A 14206-nucleotide genomic window follows, 5' to 3' on the forward strand; every position below is an offset into this window, starting at 1 on the left:
TTGCTCTCTGTACAGGTGATCAAGTGACTTTACCAGAATATTCTTCCAATGTACAAATTGGGTTTGTTCCGTATTATTTTTGTAAGGGCTGTTCTAATAGCTGCATTAATCATGCTGCCATTGAGCAAACCATCAAAAGTTGAATGATACAATGAAACAGGAGCATTAGGAATTGTGAATCCTCCTGATTCTTAAGGAATGCTCATGTGTGAGTAAAACATTGCAGAACCAGAACTTAACTTGTACCTTTAGGTACTATATTTTAGTTTCAGTTCCAGTGGGATTTTCTGAAGTGAGGGCTGGACTTTATTTCTAAATCTTATTTGTAAAAAAGAGTTGAAAGATCCCTTGGGGTGCTGCAGCATGTCTGGCTGACCCAGTGCTGGCACTACTCCGGTGAAATGCAGATTTTGAAGGGAGATCTTTGCTCAGTTATCAAGTATTGTGCAGTTTAGAAAGACTTTATGTAACTAAATAGCTCGGTCTTTAAAGTACCAACGTTTTTGCACTTTTCTTTCATCTCCATAAAGGCTTTTTGGGCATTTTTTCCCCTCAGTGGCTGATCTACACATTCCATAAGGCGTCACTGACCCTGGGTTGATGAGCACAGGTTGATTTCCTGATTTGCCCATCCCAGATTAGTTTTCAGTGTCAGAATACTGACAAATTATGTTTAGGAGAGTGATAAACTTGAGAGACTGACTGTTTTCAGTCCTCAGCAGGTGGCTTCTGGTGAGTATTGACAAAGCAAGAGGCCGAGGGGTTTGGGTGTCAGCTCAGCCTGAGGAGCACACCCTGTGCAGGAGAAAAGTGTTAAAGCCACCCGGAGGTGGAGGAGCCACATCCACCTTCACCACCAAACTCGTCCTCACTGGAACAGCCCCAGCTGGCATCCAGAGAGGGGCAGCACCTCCTGGGGTTGGGGTTTAAGGTGTTTTATTTTTTTCTGGGAGTGGGGCAGAGGGACACGGGCTGCCCCTCCTGTTGCAGTGGGGGCTCAGCTGGATGTGCTTGGGGTGCAGCACCCACAGCCCCTCTGCCAGCTGTGGCCCCCGGGCGCCTGTCCAGGTGTGTGGAGTGGCCATGGAGCCATCCACGATCTTGGCTGAACACAGGCACGGGAGTGGGTGCTGGCTTGCAGCCGTGTTCCGAGTCCTGTGGAATGCAGACCATAATAATAAACCTCAGAGAATCAATAGTGCCCAATCTCCATTTGAAGCCTGGATCTATAGCAACCCACAGTGAGAGCACTCCTGTGGAAATGCATGGCTGTGCATTTAAACCTGAATTAATGCTTGAACTAATTGCTGCTTACGAGGAGGTGGCCTGTAAATACATTTATTTACAGACTATTTTTGGTAACATGACAAAATGTGGGCTAACCTGAATTGTTACAAATTTCCTTTATGGCCTCAGCTGACCTCCACAACCTCTCCTGTGCCTGTGCATGCACTGAGCCCTAAATACCCATGGGACAATTCCGAGACTGGGCTTGGATCTGGAACCTTTGGCAACAGCCCTGATGGAGGCACTTCCCACCTTTCCCCCCTGCTGCTTCCTGCTGTGGTCCTGCAGCATCCACTGTCCCTGCTGTCCCTGCTGGGGTGGGGACAGAGAGGGGAAGGAATTTACAGAGGGGTTTTTCTAAGCCAGGTCGTGTACTATCATAATTTCTAATACATACTGCAAATGTTTGAGCACTTGTAAAATCACTATTAGTGAACAATCTGCCTTCAGTTCTGTCTGCAAATAAGGGCAACTTTGATGATTTGAAGCTGAGATGGAAGGGCAGTTAAAAAAAAAGTACTTTTATAATGATGTATTATGGATGGATAATGATTTGCTACTGCTTTATATTTGTACATCAAAGAAATCAATTGAAATGAGCCAATTCAGTGTCAGCACAGCACAAATGCTGCAGCTTTTGTGGGTGCTGCACCCTCCCTTGCCTTTAGACCTGAACCTGTTCGGGTCTTCTGTTGAAGCAGAGCATCATTTGCATGAGCATTTGGGTGTGGGCATCTAAGGCAGGGAAAAAAATTCTCTTTGGAGCTCATTTTTTAAAATAAAAACTCCCATTTTTCTGAGTTTCAGTTACAAATGCAGTAAGATTTTACTACATCTTCATTATGTGTTTCTGTTGACATTCTCCAAAACTGAAGGCAAATACAGCACCATACATTAAAATGTTCTTATGATAAGTGATACTTTAAAAACTGGATGCTTCATGATTGTTTAACTATTTTAACATACACTCAGCCTTACATGTTTGAGGATGCTTTCACAGCTCTTCCAGAAAGGGGACTGCAATGTGCATTCACTGAGCAGTAGATCCCTTTCACCATCTATTATTTTTTGTCTCACCATTTATTATTTTTTTTCTCCAAGAGTGGTTAGTTACGGGGAAAGGGAGGGTTTTGCTGTGTGTATGTATATATATATATAAAATATACATATATATATGTATGTATGTATATATAAAATATACCTGCTCCTCCTGGTACCAGAACAAGCATTCTGGAATAAATTCTGGCTGGTCAGGGGGAAGATGGAGATGAAGCAGCCAGAGAAGTGACATGTTCATATTGAACTATACAAAATCGGTCCAGCTCTAATTAATCACTGTGTGCTTCCCTCGGCCCCCAGTGGGCCAGACTTACTTTTCACATGAAAATCCAGAGTAAAACAGTGGAGACAAACTTATTTCTTTTTGAGTTTTGACCTGAAAAGCTTTCGTTATGGTAAGGTTTGTATCACAGCTCCCTCACAGTAAACGTTGCAGTCCAACAGCCCTCACATGAAGGTTAAGAGAGTTTTTGCTGTACACAGCCTGATTTAAATGCTCTGCATGAAGCACTTGAGTGTCCCAGCAGCACGTGGATGGACCAGGGCACCTTTGGGACTGTGCTGCAGGAGGGGCAGGGAGGTGTTTGTGGTCAGCCTGCCCTGTCTGGACTTCAGCACAGGGAGCCTGCGGGGCTCCTTCAGCAGGATCCTTTTGGATCTGGGCTTTGCCTGAAGCTTTAATCTCGTTACCCAAAGCCACGTGCCTAAAGTGAATTGACCCCCCCGTCCGCCAAAGTGACCAATCAGGAAAAACCACTGGCATTAAATGAAATGATGAATTAGCTAAAAAGAGAGGGAAGAATTAACGGGAATGAAAAATAAACCTTAATTCTCTCCAGTGCCGGTAGGATTTGGCATTTAACTTTAATCATGTGTTTCATTCTGTGTCAGGGAGAAATACCTGTTTCGTGTTTCCCCTGACAATTCCTGCCATTAGCTGGAAGTGTTTATTCTCAGAGCTGTGCTGCCATCAGTTGATGATGCTGGGGCACTTACAGAAGAGAGGTTTTGGCAGGAAAAATTCTTTAACATTTGGAATATTATTATGAAACATAGTATTGTTCTTTGTAGATCAGTCCAAAGCTATTCCATGCAAATTGTTCTCTTCCTTGGTGTCAGCTGGAGCAGAGGGGCTAACCACATCCCTAAAAGTAAGAAAACAGACCAAAACTGCTTAAATAACAAGGAATAAACTCCCTATAGGACTTTTTCTAGATGGTTTCATAAAAGTGCTGAAGACAGAAATGCTACACAGAGATTTTTGGTGTCAGATCAGTGCTTTGCATTTTATATGATCATTTACACCTGTGCAAAGTAAGTGTTTGATAACATTTGACAGCTGATTTAGTAACGTTTGACACCTATATTACAATGTTGAAATTACTCTACAATGTGCAAAGCAGTGGAAAAAGCTCTGATTCTTTTAATGGCTTCTTCCTTAAAGCTGAAAATTGAGATTCCATTCCAAAGGAAAAAAATGTAATTCCTCACACCCTGACTGTAATTCTTTATTTCTTCTAGTGTGTTATGTTCTGCTCATATTAATTTTGAGGGAAACTTTGGGGGGGAAAAAAGGAATAAAAGCATAAAGGGAAAAGGGAAAAGCAGCCATGTTTAATCCACAGCCTGGATTCACAGGTGCTGACACTTAGACCAAACCAAACCCAGCTGGAAGGAGACACAGGGAAGTGAGAGCTCTCCCACTGGGATGAGAAATCCTGCAGGACTAAGACTTCAAGATTTGTAAAAGCTGGTAAGTAAATTGCATGGTTTTTATAGTTACCAGGTTTCTTGAAATTAACAGAAATTTTCACCAAATGAAAGTTTTGTTTTCACTTGGATTGGTTTGGGCTTCTTCAAAGCAAACCCTCAAAAAACTCCCAAGCCAGAGTATTTCTTTTTTGCTGTTTGAAGACAGGCAGTATCTGGCTGTTCAGGATTCCTGCAAGAAATAGGGGGTTCATCAGTTTGATACTTTGGAGCCATAGAAAAAAAAAAGACATCAATGTCAACAAAATCACCTCTGTGCATAAAGAGTTACTGCAGCTGTGAGTTTACAAACAGAGCTTTTCCCACTCCAGGACAACAAGCCCAGTAAGAGGCATCATGGACGCAGCAAAAACCCTGTCTAAATTTAAATTGTTCTGCACAATTTGTCCAAGACACAGCTATTTGAAATGCAATTGCCAGTGTTGTGAGTTGACAGGACGTGATATTTTAATGAAAATAATAATATTGTTTGCTCATCTGGTACCAGCCCGATTTCCAAAGGAAAAGCCTCTCAGACTTCACACATGGAAGTGGCTTTTCCAGCTGAACTGATGCGGCAGCCAGTGTAGCATGAGTAAGTTAAATGTCTGTGAAGTTCATGGACTGGTGAGGAGGCAGGACCAATTTGCCAGGCCTGGAATTACTGACAGGCTGAATGACCCATGGCCAGGCTGTCACCTTACTTTACATTTCACTTTGCGGCACAGCCCAGCGGAACAGAACCTGGGAAAAATGACTCCAGCAGGAGATTGCAGGATTTTCAAGGTTACCAGCGCTGGATTGTCATTTCCTAGATCCATTCCAGTGGCCTCTTGCTGGCACCTGTTGATAAGGCAGACAGCAGCCTCTTGCTTTGCCATCACTCAGAATTGAACCTCCCCACATTCACCAGTGTCTGTCTCTTGGTCTGCACCTCATGCGCAGAAGTCAAAGCTCCCCATGCCCTCACTGTGTTCACAGGGGTGCTTTCACCTGACTCAGGCCAGCCCAACCAGGTAAAAGCAGTCGAGAGTCTCAAATGTTAGCCGAAGGGCAACAAAATTATTTATTTTAAACAAGAAAGTAAAGCAGGATATTTCAACTTCCTCAGCATGGCAGCTGCAGCTGAAGGGGAGAAAGGACAGCAACCCAAATGTTGATTGATTGTGTTTTGTACCCAAAAAGGGTAGCGAGGGGAAATCACTAAAGGATCATTTGCACAGACTCAGGATTGATTTCCAAGGATGCAGTGTAATGCACCCCAGTACCTGAGACTTGACTCCTTTTCCCACTGTGGTTCCCAGACAGGAATCTCCCCTGCTGTGTGCTCAGGCATTCTGGAAAGGGAAGGCCGAAGGGTTAGGAAGATAACATCAGCTGCCACAAATGGGCCTGGTGATTTTTGACTTAAGTTTTACTAGGAATTTGAATGTGACATCCCTTCCTGGTGGGCACATCCCCAGCCGATTAATGTCAGCCAGTTATGCTCACATGGCACAGAGAGCTGATCTCTTCCGTGTGTCTGTCCAGGCTCTGACACACAGCCCCAGTCCTGGCCCTTGCTCATACAATGACAACTTAATGAGGATTTGCTCTGTGCTCTGTGTCTCTGTAAAAGTAATTTTTAAATAGCATAATGGAATAATATTTACTCGACAGCTTCTGCATCGTTTATTCCCCAGTGTCTATCTTACAGTCTTGTAAGACAGAAATAAATATTTACTCACTCTCCATTCATGCAGTTTATTCTATGTAGAACTGCAGCCAGCTCTATTCATCCTATTGCCTTTCAGCTGGATGCTATAAAGAAAAGAAATTAATTGTTGATAAACCTAGGGACGTGATAAAAAGGACAAAAAAAGTTTGTGCTGGCTCCTGTCTGCACTTTACTGCACGTGCCCCTTCCCACCCCATCCCCTCTGCCAGTGTGGGGGAGTGTATGTGTGTGTAAAAATCAGATTACCTCCAGCTCATTACTGTCCACTGACACAGTCTCTCTGTAAAAACTTTTGATGAATAGTCAGAATCTAATTCCTCAGTAATAAAAAAACCCTAAGTTGCTTGCAATCATTATTCCAAATGGAAAAATTAATTGTAAATAACTGGAAGTCAATTAAGGCTGGGTTCTGCCGGGTAATGCAAATCTTTTATAGTTTTGTTTCACTTAACTGCCTCATTAATGATTTATAGATGTGTATACAGCTGTGGGAACCATAGCATTATCTAATGCACTCAGAGAATAATTACATATGAAAAGAACTACGTGGCTCAAGGGAAAAACTCAGAAATTACTTACTGCCTTAACTTCAACCATATTAAGATGCAAAGTGTTTAGAAACCAACTGTGATGTTTTATCATATTCTTGAGGTTTCATATTCTTTTTAAAAGGGGAAAAATAACTCCTTCTAAAAAAATATTTGTATACTTCAATATTACACAGTACACAAAAATCAAGCTGTCTCAGCTGAGAATGTCAGCATTTATTTATTATTTAAAAGCCTAAGTTATAAAACATTCTCATTCCCTTTGTGCATCTGCTGTACAGGAATAAAAGACATTTCTCCAGTTAAACAATTCATGGGCATATGCATCTATATCCCTGAATTACACTGAGCCAGAAGTAATTTTGGGAAGGCTTCCTTCAGGAGTCGTTTTCCTGAATATACAAATACACTGGTACTTTTTCTTTGGTGATGCCAATTTTGGAAGTTTAAGGAGTTTTTTGTAAAATATTATTTTCACTCCTGAATAGTGCAGTGAACCTGAAGTTTGCACCGTTTGCTACTTATTTCTTACAAATCTAGTCCAGCGATAAACTGCTGCTGGGTATTTGGAAGCAGCATAGAAGATCTTTTGCTTTTAAGTCTGCTTTTCTTCATTCTGAGGGCAGAGAAGGGGTCAGGCTTTTTCTCCCCAAACCCAGACATTTGACCTGCAGAGCCTGCCCTGACATTTTCCACGCAGTTGTCTCCATAAAGTGCAGGTCCCCAGAGCTCCTGGCACTGCTCGGGGAGAATTCCCTGTGTCAGGGCAGAAAACCCAAGTGTGCTCTGCATCCTCAGTGCCCCAGATCAGCCTTCATCCTCAGGCTGAACAGAGTCACCATCCCTTGCTTTTATCCACAAAGGGGCTCCAGGAATTCCCGGGCGTTCCTGTCCAGCTGCTGCTGGTTTGAGCTGTCCACAGGCTGGTCACTGGAGCATCCTCCAGCCCCCACGTTCCCCATCCCTGACAGAGCTCCCAGAACTTTCTTCCTCTCTTCCTTCACCACCTTCTCTTCAGGCCTCTGCTCCCAGCTCTTCCCTCCAGCCCAGTGGTGTTGCTCTGTTTGCGCAGCCAGGTGTGATGTGATCTGTCTGTGCTCCTTCCCACGTGTCGTGTGATTTAGGGGCTTTTTTTCCATACATTTGGCAATATTTAAAACCCTGGCCCAGTTGTCTGTTCGAACTATACAAGGCCAGAGGGAGGCAAATAAAAAAAAAAAAAATTATTTTGTCTGCAGATGTTCAGCCTCTTGCATAAAGCCTGTAACTATCCTGTACCACTCACTCATTTCCCAAATAATGTCAGCACGTTCCACCAGGTAGGAGAGAAAAACAACCAGCCTGATGTGCTTTTGTGGGAGAGGAGGAGTGGGGAAAGGACACCAGACACTCATTCCAGGTTTTCCCAGTGGCACCAAGCCACAAGCAGTTCCTGGCCACCAGCCTGCTGCTGCCGGCCAGCTGGCTGTGGGGTTAAATGGAGCACAGAAATGCCCAGTGTCCTGCTTGCTGTGCTGGAGAGCTGCTTCCACGGAGAGGGATGCTCAGATGAAGTCTTTTCTCTGATGAAAATCCATGGTAGGTTCTGCTTCTTCCTGCCTGTTAAAAACAGGTTTAGGTGTTTGTAATTCTGCTTGGCACTGAGGGGAATTGTTGACTCTAGGTTGTATTGACTGATGGAATAATTCAGGGTGATGAGGTCTCAGGAAGTCATTTGTTCCCACCTCCAGCTCAAAGACTTCAGTGACCATGTGTGAAATGGAAGTGAAGGCAAAAGCATGGGATTAAGGCTTTTGGAGGTTTTATTGCCAGGGAATAAAACCAATAGACAATTGAAATTGTCATAAAATATTTGTGACTCTGCAGTGGTGTAATGAAACGTTGTGTTAATCTGCAAGAACAAACTAAGGGACTGCAAATCAAGTATTTAACATTGGAAAAATGTATTTTTAATTCTAAGCTTTTGAGGCTGTACAGCATAACCTGCATAAGGAACATCTGAATTAATCAAGATTAAGCTGTCTAGGGTGATTAAACACACAGATACAACCTTTGGCTTGTGACATTCTCATAGACATCCTTATGGACTTGTAGGCACAGAGTTACGTAGCCTTGAGGGCACTTGAATGTGTCTTGGAATATTCTTGTGGAGAGCCTGGCCCTGACACCTTTTTGTTAACACAGTCTGGCCATTCTTACCTTCTGCTATCTCTGGGTTTATGTTTTATTTTGGTGCAACCACCACAGGTCATTCCATTCAGTCTTCCTGAGCAGTAGCCAGTAATTCTCTTGGCCGTTTCTTACTTGCTTTTGGAAAATAAAATTTAAGAAAAAAAAATAGGTAAGATTTTGGCAAACTGTCTCCTAATTAGCAAAAATGTTCAGGTTTTTTTTTTTTTTTTCTTTGTTTGATTGTGGTTTATCACACATTGCACTGTGAGCTGAAAAGATTTTAAGGCATTCTCAGTTCTGGTTTTAATGTTCTATATAATCAAAAGGGTACAATAAAGGCACATCACCATGATGAGGGGTATGGTGGGGGACAGGCAGAAAAGCTGCTCAGCCCAGACCTGCCAGCTCTCACCCTGCCTCTGTCAGAGCTGAGTGTTCCACAAAGATCCTCTCTCAGAGACAAAACCAATAATGCGGATCCAATTTGCATCTCAGATCTTCTGCCCCTGAGAGAACAAGGGGATCACGAAATTACAAACTGGAAGTAACATTTTTATTGTGAATTCCGTTGCCATTTGAAATGTAGCTTGGAGAGGGCACTGCTGCACTCAGTGGCTCTACCATCCTTTCCTCCCTCAGTCCCACACCCAGGCTGTGGATCAGCCACGAGAATAAACCAAAATAAAGAGAACGAACCAAAAGCCAAAACCAGTGTGGTGGGACAAGGGACAAGAGAGGGATGGGAGGGACAGGAGACCTCTGGGGACCCCCCGTCCCACTACGTTGCCAGTGGAGATCCCAGGTTCTCAAGGTGGCAAACTCATTCCTTCTGCAAGCACAGCTCAATTTCTCTTGTTTCCCCTCCACCCCAGACAGATAAATGCTCATAACTGGAAAACCACAGCCAAGGAAGCATTTATTTTGTTTCCATGTGACATTCTCCATCTGAAAGGTTTGTAAATCAGACCCAGAAGTCACTCACAGCAGGTTGAAATCTGCTGTTACGAAGATTCAATCTGGAAAAAAAACCAAAAAAAACCAAAAAAAACCACCACCCACCCGGAAATAAATTCTGATCTATTATATTTACTGAGCATCCAATTATGCCTTTCCATTTTATACAATTCTGGTGGAAGGCAGGGGGAAATGATGCATATTTATCAATGTGGTGTTATTCTTTATTCTGCCTGTGTGCCTTTGGCAGTGACCTCAGGAGGTAAATGCTAAACTACCCAGCTAATAACTCAGGAGCTTTGCTCTGACTTCCAGACACCCTGAAGGAGAGCATCCCCAGTGATCATTTCTCCTCCTGGATCCAAGTTTTGAAGTGTTCCAATTGGATCAGTGTTTGAGAAAGGATTGTTCTGCCCTTGTTCCTCATGACTTGTGCTGTCCTTCCCGTGGGGAGCAGAGTTTGCAGGAAATGTGTGCCCTGAACCCTCCCTGGGGGGTTTGCAAACACCCAGGCAGAGGATGGAGACCCAGAGGCCACTCCTAAGCAACTCTGCTTTAAAAAAAAATATTTACCCACTTCTAACTGAAGAAAAGAGTGCAAAATGAGCCAAGATGTACCAAAACATACCTTTCCTATTGTGTCCATGAGAATTAAGACTGAGTCTTAATTCAGATTAGCAGTGAAAAAAAAGCACATTCACTTTAATAGTTTATTATTTCCTCACTGGATGTGTTTTTCTCATCCATAGGCACATTTTGTGGACTGTAAATGTGATTAGCCCTTCAAGTTATATTTAGGGCATTTTTAAACTGGCCACTTGTACCTGTGTGCTACACATCCCATCACTGCCCCTGGAATCTCATAAAATCAGAGAAATACTGAGAACTTCATCAGCACTGTGGCCTCATTTGAAAAGCACCTAAAAATGCACTTACTTTTATTATTTAGCTATATACAATCGAACTTTACATGTGATAGCTAATTTTAAAAACAATATATGCAATTTCATGTTCCCGTGGGTGGTAAAATAAGTGTTGTTTTGTCCTTACAGCTGTTACTCTCTCTCAACATAATAATACACAAATAAGTGGCAGAGAGACAACATTTCATAGTCCTTACTGATGCTATAAAGGTGATGCATATAAACTTAATAGTTGGTACTGGTATAAAAAGTACTGGTATAGTCTAAGATTTGGAGTACATCAAACTATAAAATCATAACAGAAAGTACCACGAGGAAAAGAGAGAATTTTGGACGGATGGGAAGACTTTGATGCTATAAATTGTAAAAAAAAAAAATTAGTAATACCAAGTTTTCATATGGGCTCTGAAAGGGTCTGGAATGCCACAATTAACAGCTTTTCACAGCAGAGAAGAGACGTTTTGGAAGTTTGAGCCCTGATTTTGTCTGATTTAAAGAAAGGGTGCAGAGCCCAGGTCTGAGCCCTGCCTTCATCCCCCAAACCTCCCCCCTTCTGTGGGACAGGGCACTGTATAAACCCCTAAATAGGGTGGCTGTGAGGACACTGAGACCCTCACAGGAAAGATCCACCTGATTCTCATTTAAAGATGGGTAAAGGGATGTCAAATATAGATTAAAGTGACTTGTTGAATGCCATGTATGAATCTGTGGAGAACTGGCATTTGATCAGCTCCAAATGCAGTCACACTGCTGTGCCCAGAGCCCTCCCAGCTGAGCAATGCCATTAACTGACTGATAAACCTGGAGGAAGAGTGAAACCATAAATTTCCTCAGCCTCTTCAGTCTTGCTGATTTAGGAGGGTGGGGGAACCCTCTGGCTGGACAGGTGATGAAATCTAATTACTCATGGCCAATAAAAGCTGAAATCCCTGCACTGGCCAGGTAAGTGATGGATGCAGTTTAAATTCCACAAGAGGGTCTCTCACTCTTTGCCCTTCATTTTGTGCAGAAGTGAAAGAGGGTCTGTGGGTGTCCCTGAGCCCCCGAAATCCTCAGCAGGTGGAAGGAGAGGTGGCAACACTCAGTGACAACCAGGAATGACAGGAGTGCAGCTCCAGAGTGATTTTTAGGCTTTCACTGGTAACATTTCACTGAATTAAGGTGAATTTTTGTGTCCTCCAGGCTACAGACAGAGTTTATGGAATGGAAAAGGTGAGGCTTGTGTGGGTTCTGCTGAGGCAAAACATTCCAAGCACGATTGCGTCTCCATCCAGGCATTCCAGGGAGAATTCCTCATCCTGCTGCATCCATGAGCCCCCCAGGGCACCTAGACTGGCTGGGTAAAAAATGGATAAAGATATTTTAAAAAAAATACCCCTGGGACCATCTCCTGTATTTAATAAGGAAAAGCACCTTCTGTGCAGCAAATAAAAGTTGAGTCTCTCATGAAGATTTATACCATATTACACACTGAAATTCAATGTACAACGATACCCTTGTGTATACAGTTGTCAGAATAATAATCTTTGTCTGTCTGATCAACTTACATTTTATGCCAACAACACGGCATTTAATATTATACAGTTTCAGAGGAAGAAAATAAATTTATTCATGCAACAACTTGCCCAGTGGCTTAAACAGACAAAGTGAAAAAAAAAAATAGCTTGAAGTTTTTACATTAACTTGTGATCCACAATACAGATTTCTATACAATTTCAGCAATTTTATGCAGCAAGAAAAACTCTGATTCTTAATCTAGTTTCTGAAACTGCCTCACTATTTTATGCTGCCATGAGGAATAATGCAGTTGGATCTGACTGCTGCAGTTTGCTTTTGGCATCCTCCTGAAACGAGGAATCTAAAAATACAAATGGTAATCAACAGATTCTTTCTACGTTCTGCATTGTCACATTCTGTGCTGTATTCTTAGGCTTTGTGTCTCAAAATGTACATCCAGAAACACTTATAGAGAAGTTATACGTGGACTCCCCCACAACCAGAGCATTCCGTGAGAGAAATCAGTGGAGTCTTCCCACGATATGGGGCTGGTTCCAAATGATGCAAAGCTCTGCCAGATAGGAAAACTTAAGCAATATAGAAAATCTCTGTTGTATGTAGATCCATTAAATCTGTTCTCCAAGCAGCCTGTGCAGAAAACTGACAGACGTTGAATGATTTATTGGTATCTTTTTAAAGGCATCTACTTTTTACCTTACATTAATTTTTCTTTATATAACAATACCTGACAAAAAAAGGGAACCTGGTGACACGCCACCCCCCCGCCCCCGACCCCCTCCAAAAAAAGTTGATGAAAAGATTGGATAAAGGATTGGGAAGAGAAAGAAAAAAGGATGGTTAGAAATGTATCTGTGCCCCAAGATGCACCCTTATCAACAAAAACTGCACACTCAGAAAAGAAAGGGGTGCCACAGCCTTAGACTAGGGCACTTAAACCTCATAAAAGTTATGACTGTTATTGGTGAGGCCCTGGCACAGGGTGCCCAGAGAAGCTGTGGCTGCCCCTGGATCCCTGGAAGTGTCCAGTCCAGGTTGGATGGGGCTTGGACCACCCTGGGATGGTTGGAGGTGTCCCTGCCCATGGCAGGGGTGGAATGGGATGAACTTTAGGGTTTCTTCCGACCTAAACCATCCTGGGGTTCTGTGATTGCAGAGGAAAAGGAGAATTCTCGTGGGAGTGTAACAAAATGGGCAGAGTTCTCTGTTTTTGTCCAAACCCTCCAAACCCCGTGGCTGGGCCCTGACGCCTTCAGGGAAGCGTTGCCTGATAACCCATTGGTGACTGTCACTGAACGTTTTCCAGAATCGTGTATTGTTGCACCAGGACACAACTGAATTGCTGTTTCCTGATAACAGGATGTGGTCTGAGGGCCTGAGGAACGTGACTGATTCCAAAACACACCCACACACACACACGTGCACCCACACTCACACACGGATCCTGTCTGGGAAGGAGCCTCCAGGACGTGTTGGCCAAGATCTGGACATTTATATTACAATCAAAGGGAGGAAACAGCCACCTACTGTCATCTTAATTATCAGAATCTTCCTATTTAGGCTGCTGTGGACCAGTTTATGTGTGAGAATCCATGTGCCAAGGTCATTTATGTTAAATGAAATACGCACATGTTGTGAGCAGAATTAGGTAGCTTGTGACAGAAATGCACATGAAGAAAATACACCTTCACTACATGAATAGAAAAAAAGCTGAAGGGGGACACAGATTAAATCCAGCTTTGAGCTTTACAGGAATTTGTTTGCACAAGGCACATTTGGAGCACTTTGATCAGGTTAACTACTCTCTATAAAAGCAAACTAACATTCCCAACCTCCATCACGTTGCCCCAGGAGGAAAAAAAAAAAAACAACAAAAAAAATGCAGTTACAAATGAGCTGTCCCCCAAAATAACTCAGGCCTTCATGGACTGATAGTCTGAAACTGCTCCAGAGAGGTGAGAAAAGGCAAAGGAACATCAAAACATCAGAAAAGGGAATTGCCTAAAAGCATAAGAGAACTCTTGCACAAGGCCAGCTGAGCAGGGAGGTTCTGCTGACCGACACCAGCTGGGCAGAGTCTGGAGGCCTGGAAGCTCAGACTTTGGAAATGTATTCAGTGATTCATGGCACCGTCTGAGATTTAGAAACCTAGAGCCCAAAAATAGATGTGATCTGTTTTTATTGGCAAAAGAAATCACCAGAAATCTCCCAAATCAGATCCACTCGGTAAAACCAAAACAGTTTGGACCTGGAGAGGTTTCATTTGTGACTCAGTCAAATGC

The sequence above is a fragment of the Chamaea fasciata genome, unplaced genomic scaffold (assembly GCF_029207755.1).
Source record: "Chamaea fasciata isolate MVZ Bird 193981 ecotype frontalis unplaced genomic scaffold, bChaFas1.0.hap1 SCAF_4, whole genome shotgun sequence".
Classification (NCBI taxonomy): domain Eukaryota; kingdom Metazoa; phylum Chordata; class Aves; order Passeriformes; family Sylviidae; genus Chamaea; species Chamaea fasciata.